The 20,177-nt window shown below is 46.6% G+C and overlaps 1 long non-coding RNA gene across 1 annotated transcript in view; it reads right to left on the bottom strand.

The window, feature by feature from the left end:
* LOC135512742 (uncharacterized) overlaps window positions 1-20,177 on the bottom strand; it is a 47,429-nt gene continuing 27,252 nt past the window's right edge. Inside the window, exons 4-5 of the long non-coding RNA XR_010451450.1 lie at window positions 16,305-17,716; window positions 1-538 (exon numbers count right to left, since the gene is read on the bottom strand). This is a non-coding gene — a long non-coding RNA (uncharacterized LOC135512742). The remainder of the gene's footprint in view (window positions 539-16,304; window positions 17,717-20,177) is intronic.

Here is a 20,177-nt window from a genome sequence, read left to right as displayed (position 1 = left end):
CAATTACGTTCACTTTATTTGTATTTTTTACCACAAGACACTGAAAACATGCAGCAGTCTTTAATTTTTTTACATAAAAAATAGTTATTACGATCAATGATATGAAAATTGTAGGTAAGAGAATGAAGCTGCAGTGCAAACACATACAAAGACTTGAGCAAATCAAGAATTTTACATTTAAAAGCTTTACTCTGAAATAGAAACGGGCAAAGGATCCCTTGGGATCTCAACCAATATCCCCCTAAAATTGGTTTCAAAATCTTTCATTAAGACCTAATGAAACTATTCAAAAAAATGTATTACTTTTCAACCACCACTTATAAATGTACCTTTCCCTTGTTAAGACTCCTACTTACCTGACCACACAAACATTTGGTGATAATCAGTAGATTGGAGAACTGAATCCTCTTGACTGTGGTGGGGTATTTGTATTGACCTTTATTACAGTGAACGGCTTTAATTCTCTGTGTGTCTGGTTTGGTCTGCACGGGACATGATGCTTGATGCTTCCACTGCATCTCCATTGTAACCTCAGCATCTGAGAAGACACAAGACAACAGAAAAGGCTGATTAGGACAATGAAAGGATCGACAAGGTCTGACAGGTTAAAGATGAGGAAGCACTATCTGACCTTAGATCATGTACACACGTGCAGTGTCAGCCTAGCCCTAGATGGCGCTGTCTGGTGTGGTGTATCTCTGTCTCCTTCCCTCCCCAGCCACGCTGTGTTGTTGTTTACTACCGGTTGGGGGGGATGTGTGGCTGTGTGTTTATTTGCCGTCTGTATCAGCGTTGAGGATGACCCCTGAGCTTGCAGACAGTCAGGGGTCAGAGTAGGGCCTGTCTGGGCACACCGGCTGACCCCCAGCGCCTGCAGCCTATAGGGGGAGGGCCACCCCAACCCCCCCAGACCAATATTACCTCTGGGAATAGGATCCAGACACAAACACAAACACAATGACCCAAATCCCTGCTCCCAAACACACACACTCGTCTTAGACATTGGTCCCTGCATGGTCATAAACTGATGTCACGATAGCTTACGCTGCATAGGAGGATGGAGGGAGGATGCTGAGTCTGGGACAGTCATCTAATTATCATTCTGCTCTATGATGAGACTGCATGTGGGGGTTCTATTTGGGCTCTTAACCTTTGGTATAAATTATCTGATGTATTGCTGATGTAACACCATTAAAACATACTGCCAGATATCTAGTTTCAGTATAAAAATAGTTTTTCAGTATAATGACAACAAGAGACCAGAGGACCAAACAGATACAGGACATCATACCACAAACTCACCAGACCCTGTCGGTTTCATCTTTATAAAATAACCAATACGTTCCCCGTAACAAGTAAACGGTCAAGGCACTTACACGGAACTGAGCTGAGCTCAACCCAAAATAGTCCTATGGTGTTAATACCACAAAACCTCCTTTTATTAGCAGAACATCTGTGGGGGTCTGGAGAGGAGAAGAGGCTCTGCCGGTGATTAAAGCCCAACCAGGAGATCCTAGATCCCAGACAGACGTCAACAATAACCTAGCTGGTCTGGTCTGGTGGAGCAGAAGGCCTGGCTGATTTATCAGGGTATTATACAGTGGAGGCTATAGAGGAGACACTGGGGGTGGGGAGGAAGGGGAGATGGGGGGCAGGGGTGACATGGGAGGAAATATGTGGCAGGGGAGGCAGGGGTGTGGGGGTAGGGGAGAGAGGGAGAAGGAAGAGACAGGGGGCAGGGGAGGGAAGAGAGGCAGTGTGGGGGTGTTGGAGAGACCAGCTTGGAAGACAGCCGGTGTGGCGCACCCCAACCTGCTGACTGCACGGAGACACCAGCCTAATTTATGCATAGTTTGGCTGAGGGGTGGAGGGTGTCTAGGACCCCCTCAATAGCCCTGGGTGGTGGCTGAGGCTGAGGGTGCATCTATGGAGCTAGAGGGGGTTGGGGTGGAGGTTTATTTTGGGGGGAGATGGGAGAGCGAGAAGGGGGGGGGCTTGCTGGGCTCTATGCTCAATGCAGCCTGTCTATCTGATGTCCCATTAAGGTTTGGGACAGGCCAGGGCTGAAGAGCTGGATGGGGGGGCTTGCTGGGCTCCATGCTCAGTGCAGCCTGTCTGTCTGATGTCCCATTAAGGTTTGGGACAGGCCGGGGTTGAGGGGCTGGAGGGGGGAACGTATTGTTCAACCCCCCCGTTAGGCTGCTGCTCTGCTCTGCCCCATTAGAACAGAAGGCCTGTCTGCTCTGTTGCATACTAATTCTGCATCCCCACAACAGCCATGAATACAAGCTAGTTGTGAGGCTCGCGTGAGAAGAAGGGTGCATTGAGAAAAAGGCAGCCGGCTCAGTGAAAAAGGCTCTGCAGATGGAGAGAGTGGCATATGCTAGATGTGTGTGAGTGCAGCTGGGCTGTTGGCCTTGGGCCTGTGGTGTGAGCCTGGTTGTTGCAGTGTGGACGAGGGCTAGATGATGGTTGAGTGTGGTGATGTGGTCAGACAGTTTAACGACTGGTCTCAGCCATGGACATGCCACACAGATAGGGCTGACATATTGCTCCAGATGTACACACAGCATATGACATGTGAAATGTCCACGTAAGTGTGATACATGGTGGGATGCCTATGAAAGAGAATGTATGGTCCTACAACAACAAAAAAACAAAACTGAAAATGAGACTGGAAAATAATCTGATATACTCTACAGTACACCAATACTATATACACTATATATGCAAAAGTATGTGGACACCCCTTCAAATGAGTGGATTCTGATATTTCAGACATACCAATTGCTGACAAGTGTATAAGATTTTCAACGTGGCACCGTCATAGGATGCCACATTTCCAACAAGTCAGTTGGTCAAATTTCTGCCCTGTTAGAGCTGCCCCTGGCCAACTGTAAGTGCTGTTATTGTGAAGTGGAAACGTCTAGGAGCAACAACGGCTCAGCCGCGAAGTGATAGGTCACACAAGCTCACAGAATGGGACGGCCGAGTGCTGAAGCGTGTAACGTGTAAAAATCATCTGTCCTCGGTTGCAACACTCACTACCAAGATCCAAACTGCCTATGGAAGCAACGTCAGCACAATAACTGTTCATCGGGAGCATCATGAAATGGGTTTCCATGGCCGAGCAGTCACACACAAGCCTTCCATCACCATGCACAATGCCAAGCATCGGCTGAAGTGGTGTAAAGTTCGCCGCCATTGGACTCTGGAGCAGTGGAAATGTGTTCTCTGGAGAGATGAATCACGCTTCAGCACCTGGCAGTCCGACGGCTACCTGCCCGAATGAATAGTGCCAAGTGTAAAGTTTGGTGGAGGAGAAATAATGGCCTGGGGCTGTTTTTCATAGTTCAGGTTGGTTCCAGTGAAGGGAAATCTTAACGCTACAGAAAACAATGACGTTCTAGACGATTCTATGCTTCCAAATTTGTGGCAGCAGTTTGGGTAAGGCCCTTTCCTGTTTCAGCATGACAATGCCCGCGTTCACAAAGCGAGGTCCATACAGAAATGTTTGTCGAGATCGGTGTGGAAGAACTTGACTGGCCTGCACAGAGCCCTGACCTGAACCCTATCGAACACCTTTGGGATGAATTGGAACACCGACTGCGAGCCAGGCCTAATCCCCCAACATCAGTGCCAATCTCACTAATGCTCTTGTGACTGAATGGAAGAAAGTCCCAGCAGAAATGTTCCAACATCTAGTGAAAAGCCTTTCCAAAAGAGTGGAGGCTGTTATAGCAGCAAAGGGGGGACAAACTCCATATTAATGACCATGACTTTGGAATGAGATGTTCGACGAGCAGGTGTCCACATACTTTTAGTCATGTAGTTTAAGTTGTCTCATTTCAAAATGTTGATTGGTAAATGTATTCAATCCCTCAAGTATCAAAATTCAATTTAGATCAAATTTTACTTTTTTTCATGCATATCAATATTTTCATTGTTAAAACCGTTGTAGCAGCAGAAAGGGCTGTTGTCTGATGACATCATCATGGTAACTACCAGCAGTGGGTTTAGAGGAGCAACATAAAGCCTTTCACTGAGGCTATTCTGAGGCTGCTCCTGGGCTGTGGGAGCTTTGTCTCTGGTCCGGGTAGGCCACAGAGGGCCTGAGAGGAGAGAGGAAATATAGAGAGAGTGAACAAGAGAGTGAAGCAAGACGGGTAGAGAGAGAGTTTGGGCAGGCCTGACTGACAGAAACCTGGTGAAACCTGGAGTAGTGTGTCCGTCCAGTCCATCCCAACAAAGACGTAAGCCCTCATTAAAAAGACATGTCATTGGATCACACTTCGCATGAATCGTGTGATTTTCCCTCCGCCATAAGGGACCATGACTGAGTGGTGAATGGGGGCCAGGGAGAGCTGGGCCAATAGAGCACCATGCTGAGTCCCCATGGGAACCAGCCCCTCACCGAGGGGGGCTCATTTAACCATTGTTCCTCTCTTAACACAGCTTTTTAAAATGCCTCTCTATGGACTCAGCAAAGCAAACTTCAGCCCATGTCGCCGCAGCCATAGGGAGAAAGTGTCAGAAGGAGAGTGAGGGGGACAGAGGAAAGAGGCAAAAGAGGAGCGTGAAAAAAGAAAGTAAAGTTGTAAGCGAGAAAGTTAGAAAGAAAGTATAAAATATGTTAAGATTATTCTCTTAACCACGATCAAAAACAAACTACTCTCAGTGAACTACTCTCCTCATAGTAGAACTTTAGGATTTCCATTTTTCCCGCATCTACCTATTGAACATAATACAAATCATTTCAAATCCCCCAGCAGCCACATCGTATAGTAGTGGTTCTTAGGTCACGTGATTTTTTTTCTTGAATATATTTGTAATTTTCATTTTTAATATATTGTACGCAGGGCTCCCTTGTTTTCCCCTGTGAAAATAAAGGTAACAAAATATATACAACAGTGATCCTCTGATTACCGTGGGGATGAGGTTTACAGTATCTGTGATATCAAACCCAAGACATTCGCCAAGCAGCAGTCACAGTGACTGTCTGTGATACAGTCAGCACTGGCTCATGTCCTCTCAGGACTGTGGAACTCCTACAGTACAGCAGACATTATAGGAACACCAGCGTCAACCTGCAGTATGTCATCCTTCAGTGGAAACAACAGACCTGTCTCCTATACAATACGGCTGCTGAACGGAGTCTTAGTCAGTCTCACAGGGCAGCCAGGATAACAGTGAAATGAATAACAATGAACTGGCTCACAGTGAAGTTCACAACGGTAGGGATGATGGGGAGAACAGCAAGCATAGCAGAGAGGGAAAGTGTATGTGTACTGTATGTGAGATGTGTTGATGATGCACTCAGGAATATCTCAATATGAATACCAAACTGCACTCTAGAGAGGAGCCCCCACAAACATGTAAATGCTCACGCCTCCCTCCTCTCCCTCTCCCCATCTCCCTACGCTCGCCGAGTGAGGACCCCCTGATTTTATCTGTAGCTGTCTGCTGTGTGCCTGATGAAAAAGCAGAGTGACACAGGGTTGCTACGCCAAAGGCCCATTTGCAAATCACAGTCCAATATAAACATAGTGTTTAACAGGGGTTTCTATGCCTTTTTGGCAGGGGTCCACCTCATAGCCGCTAGCATTAACAGCAATCTAACACAAGCCCAGCCAGCTTTAGCCTAGTGTGGAAACACCTTCCTCCCAGCCTCAGCCTAGTCCATGCAGCCAGCCGAGCTGATGGTCTTTGGGCAACACATTAATCTGAATACATTTACATAGAGATGTGCTACGTTGGCAGAGGCTGGCCACTGCTGAGAATGCACCATCCAAGTCCTCGTGCAAAAAATCACAATGATTGAAATAGAAAAAAAAGGTGAGGTGAGGTGAGGATGCAGGCTTTATATTGCAGTGAGGAAGAGGAGGCAGTTGCTGGGGATTGTCAAATAAGCCGGGCTCCCAATGTTCCCTATGTTCCCTCTTCGCTAATGACATCAGTGGCAGATGGGGGAGACTGGGGCACAGGCAAGCACAGCTCAGACACACGATAGCACAGAGACACAGACTGAACAAAGACACTTTTACTGCCTGCGACGCTGACACCAGCTGGGCACTCTGCAGCAAGATATACTGAGGGACAACATTGGGCAAGGAACACGCATCAATATGAACACACATGTACCCACAGTTACAATCAGACCTTCGTCAGCATACAGCATAAGCCCTGAAGAACTCACACACTATCCATCACCTAAAAGTTATATATATATATATATATATATATATATATATATACTGCTCAAAAAATAAAAGGGAACACTAAAATAACACATCCTAGATCTGAATAAATGAAATATTCTTGTAAAATATTTTTTTCTTTACATAGTTGAATGTGCTGACAACAAAATCACAGAAAACTTATCAATGTAAATCAAATTTATCAACCCATGGAGGTCTTGATTTGGAGTCACACTCAAAATTAAAGTGGAAAACCACACTACAGGCTGATCCAACTTTGATGTGATGTCCTTAAAACAAGTCAAAATTAGGCTCAGTAGTGTGTGTGGCCTCCACGTGCCTGTATAATCTCCCTGCAATGCCTGGGCATGTTCCTGATGAGGTGGCGGATGGTCTCCTGAGGGATCTCCTCCCAGTTCTGGACTAAAGCATCTGCCAACTCCTGGACAGTCTGTGGTGCACCCCACACCATGACTGACCCACCGCCAAACCGGTCATGTTGGAGGATGTTGCAGGCAGCAGAACGTTCTCCACGGCGTCTCCAGACTCTATCACGTCTGTCACATGTGCTCAGTGTGAACCTGCTTTCATCTGTGAAGAGCACAGGGCGCCAGTGGCTAATTTGCCAATCTTGGTGTTCTCTGGCAAATGCCAAACGTCCTGCACGGTGTTAGGCTGTAAGCACAACCCCCACCTGTGGATGTCAGGCCCTCATACCACCCTCATGGAGTCTGTTTCTGACCGTTTGAGCAGACACATGCACATTTGTGGCCTGCTGGAGGTCATTTTGCAGGGCTCTGGCAGTGTTCCTCCTGCTCCTCCTTGCACAAAGGTGGAGGTAGCGGTCCTGCTGCTGGGTTGTTGCCCTCCTACGGCCTCCTCCACGTCTCCTGATGTACTGGCCTGTCTCCTGGTGGCGCCTCCATGCTCTGGACACTACGCTGACAGAGACAGCAAACCTTCTTGCCACAGCTCGCATTGATGTTCCATCCTGGATGAGCTGCACTACCTGAGCCACTTGTGTGGGTTGTAGACTCCGTCTCGTGCTACCACTAAAGTGAAAGCACCGCCAGCATTCAAAAGTGACCAAAACATCAGCCGGGAAGCATAGGAACTGAGAAGTGGTCTGTGGTCACCACCTGCAGAACCACTCCTTTATTGGGGGTGTCTTGCTAATTGCCTATAATTTCCGCCTGTTGTCTATTCCATTTGCACAACAGCATGTGAAATTTATTGTCAATCAGTGTTGCTTCCTAAGTGGACAGTTTGATTTCACAGAAGTGTGATTGACTTGGAATTACATTGTGTTGTTTAAGTGTTCCCTTTATTTTTCCCTTTACATGCACACACATCTGACGAGACACAACTGCTTTATCTCTCGCATCGTTGATAAATAAATATAGGCAGCCATCTAGCTTTGCCAGCCAAAATGGCTGCTACCTCAAGAATAACAACAAGAAGCAGCAGCAGCAACTTCATGTTAGCTGATATGACTGAATATACATCTTTGTGACCTGAACCAATGCCAATACAAGAGGGGCCTATAGGAGTAAATCAGTGGAGGTTGGTGGGAGTAGCTATAAGAGGACAGGCTCAATGTGATGGCTGGAATGGAATAATGGAACGGAGTCCAACGTGGTTTCCATGCCATTCCACAGAGTCCATTCCAGCTATTACAATGAGCCCGTCCTCCAATAGCTTCTCCGACCAGCCTCCACTGGAGTAAACGGAAAAAACTAGCAGCATATTACCAACGTATCATGACGTCAAACAACCATTTCTTGTGATGTAGTAATCTTATGTTCAAATCTACTTCATTCCAAGGTATACATATTTTACCCAGCAATTAAAAGGGTAAGTATGTTTCTAGAATGGATTAAATATACTTGGCAAGGAAAATAAGTCTCTATTAGAATCAGCAAATTGGACACTGAACTTTGCCCAACTCACCTCAGAACATCAACGTAAAGCAATATTATTCACTAATAGTTACCATACAAGAAAACATGCAAACAACAAACGGGTTGCATCTTCTGTTTTGGTATACAGCACAACTTGCCACGCTGGATAAGAAGGACTTGAGAGAGGGGGAACGAGGAGAGAGTGGGGAGAGGAAGGGTTCAGCAGGGATGAAGCTCAATGTGTGAGACTGTGTGTGTGTCAACCCCAGCTGAGCAGACATTTTGTTGACATGCTGATAGGGATTTAAGCAGTGGGAGGGTGGGTGGCAGACCAAGGTGAGAGAATGACGGGAGAAAGGGAGCTTTGCATGGTGGGGGGGGGACGAGAGAGAGGGGCTGACAAACGTGCCGTTACTAAGCTTGATTTCAGCGTGAGTTGAGACGATTAGGGCCGGGGAGAGGAGGAAAGGATAGTGGAGTAGAGGAGGGGGGGGGATAGGGGAGGAGAGGAGAGGAGGGGGGGAGAGGATGGGGGAGGAGAGGAGGGGTACGGTTCCTCCAGAGGAAAGAACAGGGGGACAGGTCTATTGATGAAGTGATGGGTGAGAAGTGGCTCTCTTTCAGTCCGGCTAATAAAGCAGAAGCCTATGTGAATAATGGTATCTACCACAGGGTGGCTAGGCGCTCGTGTCTTCAGTTCCCCGTCAACCACTTTCTCTGACAAACATCTCATGAGATAAAGTCCCTCCTCTTAAAGGGATATAATTGTTTCTACTGCTGCAGGGTAGTGATACTATACTGTGTGTATGCACGGTGCTGCACACCTCGTGCACCATTATGCAATGATAGGGTATCTGAACATTTCTAATAAATGCTATTTATTATTTAACCCTTTGTCAGTGATTTACTGCTTCAAATGTTATTTCTCAAATTTCAAAGTGACATTAAACGCAGATTGTCTTCCCAACATGGCATAATACAGTAAGTATGTGGTCATTAAGGATCATTACAAAAAAAGAAAAGGTCCCCAAAATAGATCCATACAACTGAATCAAAATTATTTTCACAATACCACCTATTTTCAGATTCAATTATCATATGCTTACCGACATCAGTGTGTGTCTGCTAATGCAGTGATACCGACTAAAACAGCCGCATCCTAATCTGTAGACAACCTCAGTTTTATTGTGGACCAGCCACGTACACCGAGACGGCAAGCCAAAAGGGACATGCTCTGTCTCTGTCTCTACCAGACTGGGGGAGGTGGAGGTCTGGGGGAGGGGGTCCCCGGGAGGCAATAAGTAGCAGCTTATAAAATAAGCAAACACATTTGATGCAGCACCCAAACAGGCCAGTCTGCACAGCAGACGACATCCCTCCTCTGACCTTGACCCTTAGGGTCTTTCTTCACCTGCTCCTGAATGGAAGTCAGTGCAGCTGGGCAGTCTAGCCATTTGCCTGACTGGATTACCATCCCCATTTTCACCCCGTTCCCACGCTTGGTTACCATCCCCCTTTTTGGGGTTGCACCGAGCCTAAATGGTCAAATATAATGTTGATGTGGAGCATCGTGACTGGCCGTCAGTAGGCTGAGTGTCTTGGTGACCACCATCTCTGCTGCCTCCGAGGGTTTGGAGGTGTGGTGCCTCTATACGTTTCAGCGAAATCATCAAACAGGTTCTTTCTATTTACCAGCAACAACAAAAAAATCCTTTCTTTCACACTATTCTTCCCCTTGGCTTTAGGTTTCACCCTACCATCACACCACCAGAAGTACCAGAAGTACCAGTTATTTCAGCTCATTCTCTTTCTCCACAACACACTCCTCTCAACGTCCCCCTTTCTTCGAAAGAGTATAGAGAGGGAAGTCTGTGGATACTGTTTGTTGAGTTGAGCTTTGTGTGTTCTACGGATGCTGGCTAGTGTTTCGAGGTGGCCCTTTCCTGCAGTCAAATGACCTAGTGGCCTCATGGGTGGAATGTTATTCATATTTTTCATAATTTCATCATTAATAAACATTGTTTCAAAAAACCTGACAAAAATCCATTGTTCCTATGTCAAACGGTTTTGTTAGACTTCAGTCTTCTGTAATGTAAATAAAGTATAATATTGGGATGAAAGCTCAACATTGAATACATTTCAACTCTCTATACATGGTACAGGTGTCTTCCTTTTTTAAGAATGTATCCATGTGTGTGAGGTGAATACTTTTGTTTCAAAGCAGATTTGTTTCAGACTACCGAGAAACACTCTGTATGACCCTGATTTAGCCCCCTGCAGTAAAAGGTTTTAAGCAACGTGTTGGGCTGTAAGGTGTGTTTGGTGCTGATCTGCGTGTGTTGGGCTGTAAGGTGTGTTTGGTGCTGATCTGCGTGTGTTGGGCTGTAAGGTGTGTTTGGTGCTGATCTGCGTGTGTTAAGCTGTGATGTGTCTATGTTTGGTGCTGATCAGTGTGTGTTGTGTTGCGGGGTTGAGAACACCGCCTCAGCCACTCACATTTTCATTATGGTCCAAATCGCAGGCCTGTACTTGAGCTTGGCCTCTGCCAGCCAAGCCACCAGTTTAATCACACATAGAGCACTCCATTTTAATTTCCCTCTCAAACCCCCCCCCCCCCACCCCCCCACACACGCACACATTCCACTCCCCACTGCTTCATAATTCTGCCCTCAGAGCTGTCTGTGTGGCTGAGTGTTTGGGCCCTTTGAAATGACATAATCAGTGACTTGGATAAATGCCTGCCTGTTTTCTCTCTGCTCCCTGTAATCAGAAGCCAGCCAGCTCTCCGTACCGGAGTGTTGAAGCAGTGCTGTGTTACTAAAGCAACTCTTGGAAGTTGTTCACTAGTTTCTCTGATGCCCGAGGAGTGATGTCTACAATGATACTGATTAAGAGACTGTTCTCACAGAAGTGCTCCTAGTCCTTCACTAATGGCTGAGGACTGGTCTCCACAATTACAAATGCGGGCCGTTTTGTTTGAGGTTAATAAATGTGCCAGCTCAATGATACAATAGCTCCCTCAGGTACATGATCACAAAACACTCCAAAATATCAGATTATTATCATGAGGATACAGGCTTAGAATAAACATACACTAGAACTAGAATTGTCAATTATATAGTAATAAAAATTAAGATATTCAGTAGGTCTCAAAAGGAGAAAATAAATTGCAAGTAAATCCTACATTTCATAGCAGCTTCTTAATAATATAATAATAATGATAATAAAATAAATGAAAATAACCTTGATAACTTACAAGTTACAACCTATTGAATGTATGCTTTTATTTCTGCTTTTAAAAAAATGTTTTTTTTTAACTATCGCAAATCAGCACAGATGTGTCTTTCCAAATGCCTGGGATGAAAGCATGAAAAAAAACATCCTATTTATCCCATTTCGTCATTGATGTTTGAAGAGAACTATACACAGAATGTATGCAAATGAATTATTTTCCATTTGAATTAGAAAGTAGGGCAATGTACAAAAAAAAAATGCTAAGCAGGTCTAGGAGAATTGAACAAGGCTATAAATGCTTTCAGCAACTATTACTTCTGTGGGTGGAACACATTCAATCAATATCCAAGCACATAAAAGCAGTGGGTATTCACAGTGAGGGAAGCTTCATGAGACGAGGCTGCATTGACACAAATGAAGCATGTGCCCACTAACACCACCACCACTAGCCCTACCAGTGAAATGGTCTACAGTTCAAATCCTACACAATAACTAAAACTAGGAATACCATTCTAGAAGCATAGAAAGAGAATGACTCTGGTTCTGTTGCTAGAACGGTTTGTCCTATAGATATTGTATATGGTTTATGCTTGAAGTGACAGTATGCTTCAATCAGCTAAATGTCTTCATACTTATTCTGCCTGATATGCTGATTGAAATGAATACATCCAATCATCACTATTTCTAGCTATTAAAAAATAAATACATTTTTTACAAATGTATGGGTAGACATTTCTGTATTTAATGTATGCTTATTCTGGGAATTAGCAGCACCAAGATACAAAACTAGTATTATGCCACCTCACTCAATTCATACCTTGATTAAATAAAACATCTACAGCTTGAGCTGCCAATCTCCTTTTGGGTTAGAATTACCATGTCATGCCTTGGTCATGGAAGAGGACAAAGCCAAATAAGAAGTGAAAGAGAGAGAGTGTGTGTGTGTGTGTGTGTGTGTGTGTGTGTGTGTGTGTGTGTGTGTGTGTGTGTGTGTGTGTGTGTGTGTGTGTGTGTGTGTGTGTGTGTGTGTGTGTGTGTGTGTGTGTGTGTGTGTGTGTGTGTGTGTGTGTGTGTGTGTGTGTGTGTGGTCTGCCCTCCTATCTGTAAGGATGGTAAGGAATGGAGGGGGTTAATGTCTGTATGTGTAATGATAGAGGTGTGTGCTCCTTCAACTTTGCCAACTAACGGTCTGCACACACACACACTGCATTGTTGAGAGGGAACCTGCAAGTAAGCATTTCGTTGGACAGTGTATACCATGTGTATCCCGTACAACTAATAAAACTTGAACCCACCCCCACCCCCCCACACCCACCCACCCACCCACACAAACTGTATCCTCCCTCCCTCCTGTCTGTACCAGCACCAGCTCGTACAGTACCCAGCCTCCCTTCCTCCTTGTACTGCCTGCACCAGCTCTAGCAAGATGTACTGTACCCAGCCTCCGTCCCTCCTCTCTTTGTGCTGAATTATGCATAATTGCAGTGGTGTACTTACACACATGGCTATGGGCATCATTACCATAAAAGCTTTCTCTTTTGGGGGGCAGAGCTAGTGGGTACGGGTGTTTTTGTGTTTTCAAGTAAGAGCGTGAATGTCCAGATGCAATCCCAAATGGCAGTTGATTTGTGTGTGTGTGTTGAGAGGGGGTCTATGCCTTGGGGTTTGGTGGGCTTGCGTGTATGTCTGAAAGTCATTTTTGTCTGGCGCTGCTGAAAACATATGGGCTCCCCAGCTGTTCTCAATATGCAAATGAGGGACCAGCACACACCCACTGACCCAGACACACTATTCTCTCTCTTACTCCCCTCTTTAAGGACCTACTGTCCCCCAATCCTGACACCACCCACCCCAAACAAATCCTACCCCCTCCTGTCAGACCCCCACCCCCATAGCCTGCCGTCTCAGCTGCACAGAACACCATTAACCTGGCTGCCATTTTACCCACAAAGGAGATGGGATACAGTAGCCTGGGTGTCGGGCTAGCGTTTGAGCTTTCTAACTAGCCTGGGCAAAGCTAAGTTAACCACTAAGCGCTCTCCTCCCCACAGAGTCTGAGCTGATTAGACAGGCAGCTTGATTAAACCGACCTGATAAAGAGGGAGATAGAGGGATGAGACTGCTTTGAATAAATAAATGTGCATATAGCCTAGCGAGGCTAGCTTCTTATCCCTATGGTGTCACCCATATTTAATACACTGCCAGTGCACAAGTCACTCTCCCTTGATGGGTACTACGTCCTTTATTAACTGTAATATGACAACTAGGCGACAAACCCTCAAAACACGTCAGAGGAAAACAACACAATACATTTTCAAGGTGCTGTCACAATGACATGGGAAATGTTAATGAACATGAATTTTCTGGGATTTCACACAATGAATTGCATCATCCATCTTGCTTGCCTTAGTTATACAGTATAGTAGTGTACAGTATCTAGTGTTATTCTATATGATTATGTACAACAATGGATCCTCTCTGCCCTCACTCTGGATTGTCAAACATATTTCACTCTCATACACTGCATTGTGGTCTGATCGTGAAATGGTCGTGAAATGGCCGAATGCTAACCAGTGTTTTCTGGAGTGATTCAATTGCTGTGAGTTATGAGAGCGAGAGTAAAAATGATTTGATTACTTTGGCTTCAGTTCCGTGTCGTGGTTCCCCCATGGAGACGAGCCTGTGTGTGTGTGTGTGTGTGTGTGTGTGTGTGTGTGTGTGTGTGTGTGTGTGTGTGTGTGTGTGTGTGTGTGTGTGTGTGTGTGTGTGTGTGTGTGTGTGTGTGTGCATGGTGGGGCTGCTGGTGTGTGCTATGTTCCCCCCGCTGCTCAACGCACACACACACACACACACACGCACACGCACACGCACACGCACACGCACACACACACACACACTCACAGAAACACATCAAAGGGCTTTAGAGCAGATGATAGCATATTTCCAGGACACAGATAATTCACAGAGGACTCAGTGCAGTAATTAGCTTTGACAGGTGAAAATGTCTGTGAAAGGCTGGGATTGTAACAGTGCAACCGTCCAGCGTAAAACACCAGGGCAACAGTACATCCATCCCGACTAACACCACATTAAGACCAAAAAGCACAAATATATTGCCTCATCCACGTTTAGCGTGCCGCCCGCTGTTTCCCTCCTGATACCCCTGATCCCCAGTGCTTTGACAAGGCATAATAAAAGGAGTATGAAGCGGCAGCATTGTGCGGGGGAACACAGTGCTGCATGCTGAGCGCTGTGTGAAGGGCGTACACTGCTGGGTCCCACGGTGCAGCAGCGCACCAGGCCCTATAGCGGGGAGTGCTGTGCATGCTAATGAGGCCATTATGTGGTGGAGATGGGCCGGCCGGGCGTGTACTCCCCTCCTCTTATTGCCTTTACAGTGGGGATTTAACAGTATGTTAGGAGGCTACCTAACGGCAGCCAGTCACCAATGTCACATATGGCACAATGTGCAGACAGACAGACAGACAGACAGACAGACAGACAGACAGACAGACAGACAGACAGACAGACTGCCACCCCATATTTCACTCTTACCAAAACCAGCAACAGTAACGTTATCAAGGCCTTGCATAAAGAAAGATGTGGTGAAAGAGAAACAAAGAGAGGAAGCTCAACCAACCAGCAACATTTGTTTTGTAATTCTCCTGAGCGCCTTCATTAACGCAGCGGCTTGCGTTGTTTCTCTGAACACTCTGTATTAGTTATTTAGGAGAACAAGTCAGAGGGGGTTAAGACTCAAGCGTATGCAAATGCAATTAGGGCCATTTGCATACCCGTTAAGCAGATGGCGGGCGTTAAAAGCAGTCCGCAGTCGCCATCTTGGCTGAGCAGACAGTTGGCAGACAACAGCAGCCATTTTGTAGGCGCGCGGCACGGTGTTGCCAGGCTGAGACACAGCGTGGCGCCTGTCTCTCTGTGCCAGCAGATTGACGCGGGACTCTTAATACTAATCTGTAAGCCACGCAACTACTCCACAATTCAATTACAGCATTATCACACCCTAGGGCATTATGTTTGCTGAAGGTAAGCAGCAAAAATAAAAGAGAATTGTCTGTTCTACATTGCTGTGCATACTGTATATTACTCAATAGCGATTATACAACGGGTGGTTTGGAATTCCCATTGCTAGAGCCTATCCTGCCCATGATATACTCGACAACATACACATGGCCAGTGCATTCATAAAAAGTTCCAACATTTATGTTGTTACCTTGCAACACACTACTACTCCTACTACTACTTTTACAGATCCACTGTCTCATCTGCCCAGCCATGCAATTTATAAAACTTGATCTCCACTGTAAAAAGCATCTAGACATTATCTCAGGATTTGCAACATTGTTGTAATATTTAAAATTAGATATCTACTCTGTCCCATAGTAATGAACGTATTCCGCATCTTTTCTCAGCAAGTCGAAATCACGAATCAGCATCATTTCATGGATATATACAAAGAAATGTCAATACAAAAACAGGTCAAACTAAATGAAATGCAGCTAGTTTTCGGTCTTTCCAGCTTCAGTCTGAAGTGATGTTGGCTGTGTGGTTGGCTAGCTAGCAAGGGTGGAAGACAGACCCTCCATAGCAACCATTTTTGTATGCTACAATGTTCAACCAACGCTTGGGTACAGGACAGTCAAGACTTTACAGGGCTCCCGAGTGGCGCAGCGGTCTAAGGCACTACAGACACCCTGGTTGGATTCCTGACTGAACCACAACCGGCTGTGATTGGGAGTCCCATAGGGTGGCGCACAATTGTCCGGGGTAGGCCTCTCATGTATTATTGCTTAACTGTAGCCTGTCTTTGGCGGTTTTATTTGTTTAAGACGATGAATAGTCCTCACACATTTCACACACCATTTGAATATACACCCAGCAATTGTCACATGACTTTGTCACGTCTGTGTAAAAGGCTCAAACAATAGGACAGCGAAGCTGGAGGCCTGCTTACCAAGTGAAGTCTGCAACATTGTGTGGTTTGTAGATCTCTCTGTGTAAAGGTGTTCCTGTTTCAGGTCCAAACTATCTCTGTCCCCTTTGTCCTCTCCAGCCCAGAAGTTTTCGATCCCTTTCTTCTCCAACGAAAAAAAAGGCACTTAAAGTCATTCTTATTTAATCAAATGTTTCCTATTTCTATGTATCTAAAGATAGGGCTTTTGTATAGAAGGCCTTTTCAAAGCTCCTTGTGGGGAGGGAATTGTTCAAATATGGAGGAGAAAAGTCACATGAAATAGTGGATACTGTTCAGGCCACTGTTCAGGCCACTGTTCAGGCCACTGTTCAGGCCACTGTTCAGGCCACTGTTCAGGCCACTGTTCAGGCACTATATGCTCACCGTCCTTTTCATCTCTCACTCAGGACTCGTTCACTCCTGAATATAGTTCCTGCTTAACACACGCAGATCACCCTGAATGGGTTATCAGGCACTACTATATAACCATCAGACAGTGAACTGTCCTGTATCAAAACCAGCACCTCTTCCATCTCCATACAGATCAATAACCTCTGCCACCTCCTCTGATAGTAACCTGAGGGGTGAGGAAGAAAACTGGAGGCGAAAAAAGATTTTCTCTGAATCTGTAGACGAGAGAAAAAAAGTTCAAATTGTCCTTTTATCCTGGTTCATCAGATGTGGAGAGCATGGTGACTGTACAGTACATGCTTGGAGGGGGACTGACGAGAGAGCCCTGTTCAATTCAATATAAGAACTCTCGCTCAAATAGTCAGGTGGAATGAGTAAGAATGAGTAATCAGCGAAAAAATAAATAAAAAGACCTTTGACGTCCGTTTTTTATTCTCTCTCTTTCTCACTGGCAAAGTTTTATCAAATGGTCTTGGACCAGGAAAGCCCCTACGGCGGAACCACACATACAGACATGCTTACACACACACAGATAGAGAGAAAGCGGGTGGTTGAGGGTTAGGATCTGACTGATGTGCTCCATACAGTGGATGGTTCTGGTCCTGCTACTAGAGGAGGAGGAGAGCGAGAGCTGGCAGCGCTGGGTCCCTGGGCTCTAGGGCCGGGGGCAGTGATGGGCGAACTCTGCTAGCCTCTCTCCTCCATATTGATTTGCTGCTCCGCTTTTCTGAGGAGCATCTTGCTAGCGGGGATGAGAGCCTGCCTCGCCTCCCCTTGCCTCGGCTCGCCTGCCCACTCTGCCGCTGCCTGGCTGGCCCCAGCCGGCTCCCTGAGAACCCGGCACGGAGCAGAGGGCCACGGGAAGAGAGGAGCCAGAGAGCCCATGGCCATCGACAGCTGGGTTCACCTGCTCCCTGGTTCATCATTCGCTGCTTCCAAACAGGCATCAATCCTATCCTCTCGTTCTCTTCCTATTTTTCTCTCTGTTTCTCCTCCTCCTCCTGCAAACAACAAGAGACAGGGAGAAAGAGAAAGAGTTGAGCTTAACTTGCAGCATTTTGCCCACAGTATACAGATGTCAATCCTGTGCTTTGATCAGGGAGGTCGGATGGGGGGGGGGGGGGGGGGTTTGGCATCCTCTCAGTTTGTGATGTGAACTTCATCACCCCCTGAGTAAAGAAAAGCTGAAATGGGAGAATGTTGAGTTAAGTGTGTCAGGCAGGAAGAAACTGCCTGCCAAGTGTACTCTGAGCTATTACTCTGACGATTTCCCATTTCCCTCCACACAGCAGCCAGTGACAGCATTTGGCTGATGATGCCCCTCCACACAGTAGCCAGTGACAGAATTTGGCTGATGATGCCCCTCCACACAGTAGCCAGTGACAGAATTTGGCTGATGATGCCCCTCCACACAGTAGCCAGTGACAGCATTTGGCTGACGATGCCTCTCCACACAGTAGCCAGTGACAGCATTTGGCTGATGATGCCCCTCCACACAGCAGCCAGTGACAGCATTTGGCTGATGATGCCCCTCCACACAGTAGCCAGTGACAGCATTTGGCTGATGATGCCCCTCCACACAGTAGCCAGTGACAGCATTCGGCTGATGATGCCCCTCCACACAGCAGCCAGTGACAGCATTTGGCTGATGATGCCCCTCCACACAGTAGCCAGTGACAGCATTTGGCTGATGATGCCCCTCCACACAGTAGCCAGTGACAGCATTGACAGCATTTGGCTGATGATGCCCCTCCACACAGCAGCCAGTGACAGCATTTGGCTGATGATGCCCCTCCACACAGTAGCCAGTGACAGCATTTGGCTGATGATGCCCCTCCACACAGCAGCCAGTGACAGCATTTGGCTGATGATGCCCCTCCACACAGTAGCCAGTGACAGCATTTGGCTGATGATGCCATTTGGCTCCACACAGTAGCCAGTGACAGCATTTGGCTGATGATGCCCTCCACACAGTAGCCAGTGACAGCATTTGGCTGATGATGCCCCTCCACACAGTAGCCAGTGACAGCATTCGGCTGATGATGCCCCTCCCACTAGCCAGTGACACATTTGGCTGATGATGTAGCCAGTGACAGCATTTGGCTGATGATGCCCCTCCACACAGTAGCCAGTGACAGCATTTGGCTGATGATGCCCCTCCACACAGTAGCCAGTGACAGCATTCGGCTGATGATGCCCCTCCACACAGTAGCCAGTGACAGCATTCGGCTGATGATGCCCCTCCACACAGTAGCCAGTGACAGCATTTGGCTGATGATGCCCCTCCACACAGCAGCCAGTGACAGCATGATTCCACACAGCAGCCAGTGACAGCTGATGATGCCCTCCACACAGCAGCCAGTGACAGCTGATTTGGCTGATGATGCCCCTCCACACAGCAGCCAGTGACAGCATTTGGCTGATGATGCCCCTCCACACATAGCCCCTCGGCTGATGATGCCCCTCCACACAGCAGCCAGTGACAGCATTTGGCTGATGATGCCCCTCCACACAGCAGCCAGTGACAGCATTTGGCTGATGATGCCCCTCCACATAGCAGCCAGTGACAGCATTTGGGAGTATTATAAAAATCACCATAGCGCTGGTGGAATTCATAAAAATGATCCTCAACAAAATACAATCTTACAGTATATCCCCAACCACAAAGGTCCACCAAGTTTGGGGTATTTTAATATTGCCCCCCCCCCCCCCCCAAATAACAAAAACTGTGCAATAAAGACAGGAAAACTCTGCTTCACGGCCTTAGCTATTTGGCACATATTGAATGTGGAAGAATGTGAGGGTGTTTGCCAGTGTCATTCTAAACTTTGTTAAAAAAACACGTGCTTTTTGTATTGTCTAAAATTATTCAAATGGTTTCAGCGCCCTCTTATTATGTTAATGGCAGTAGGGAACATTTCTTTATGGACTCTCGGCTCCATTGTGTCCTTCAACTGTGAAAGACCATGGTCAAACCGAACCCCCTCCACCCCATACCTCCATCACACCACTACCACGACACAACCTACAGGCTTCCTCTCTCCTCCTCACCCCACCTCTACTGTGACAAAAAATATATATTTTTAAAGTCCACAGGCTTAATTCCACACTGAGAAAATAAAGAAATACACTTTTGGAGACTCGCTGGGCGTTTGGAAGTTGGGAGTTGGTCGTCGAGGGGAGAGAAAGGGGGACATAGAGGGGACTGAGCTGTTGGGACAAGAAGGGGGGAGGGTGTTAGGGGTACGAATAGGGGGAAACCGGGGGAGAGGTGCATGTCTCAGACACAATAATACTATTCATTGGGCTCAGACATGGGTGTTAACTCCCCTCTGCCAGGACACAATGGGGCTCCCCGACATTCAGACAGCCTTGGTGATATTGTTAGTTCAGGGCTGCATTCCCCCGGCCGCGGGATGAAGAGGACGCATTGTGCCGGGCCGGCAGGATGGATGGAGGGAG

This window comes from Oncorhynchus masou, chromosome 24 (genome assembly GCF_036934945.1).
Source record: "Oncorhynchus masou masou isolate Uvic2021 chromosome 24, UVic_Omas_1.1, whole genome shotgun sequence".
NCBI lineage: Eukaryota > Metazoa > Chordata > Actinopteri > Salmoniformes > Salmonidae > Oncorhynchus > Oncorhynchus masou.
Note: the sequence above shows the minus strand (reverse complement) of the source record. Positions and strands in the feature narration are given on the sequence as shown.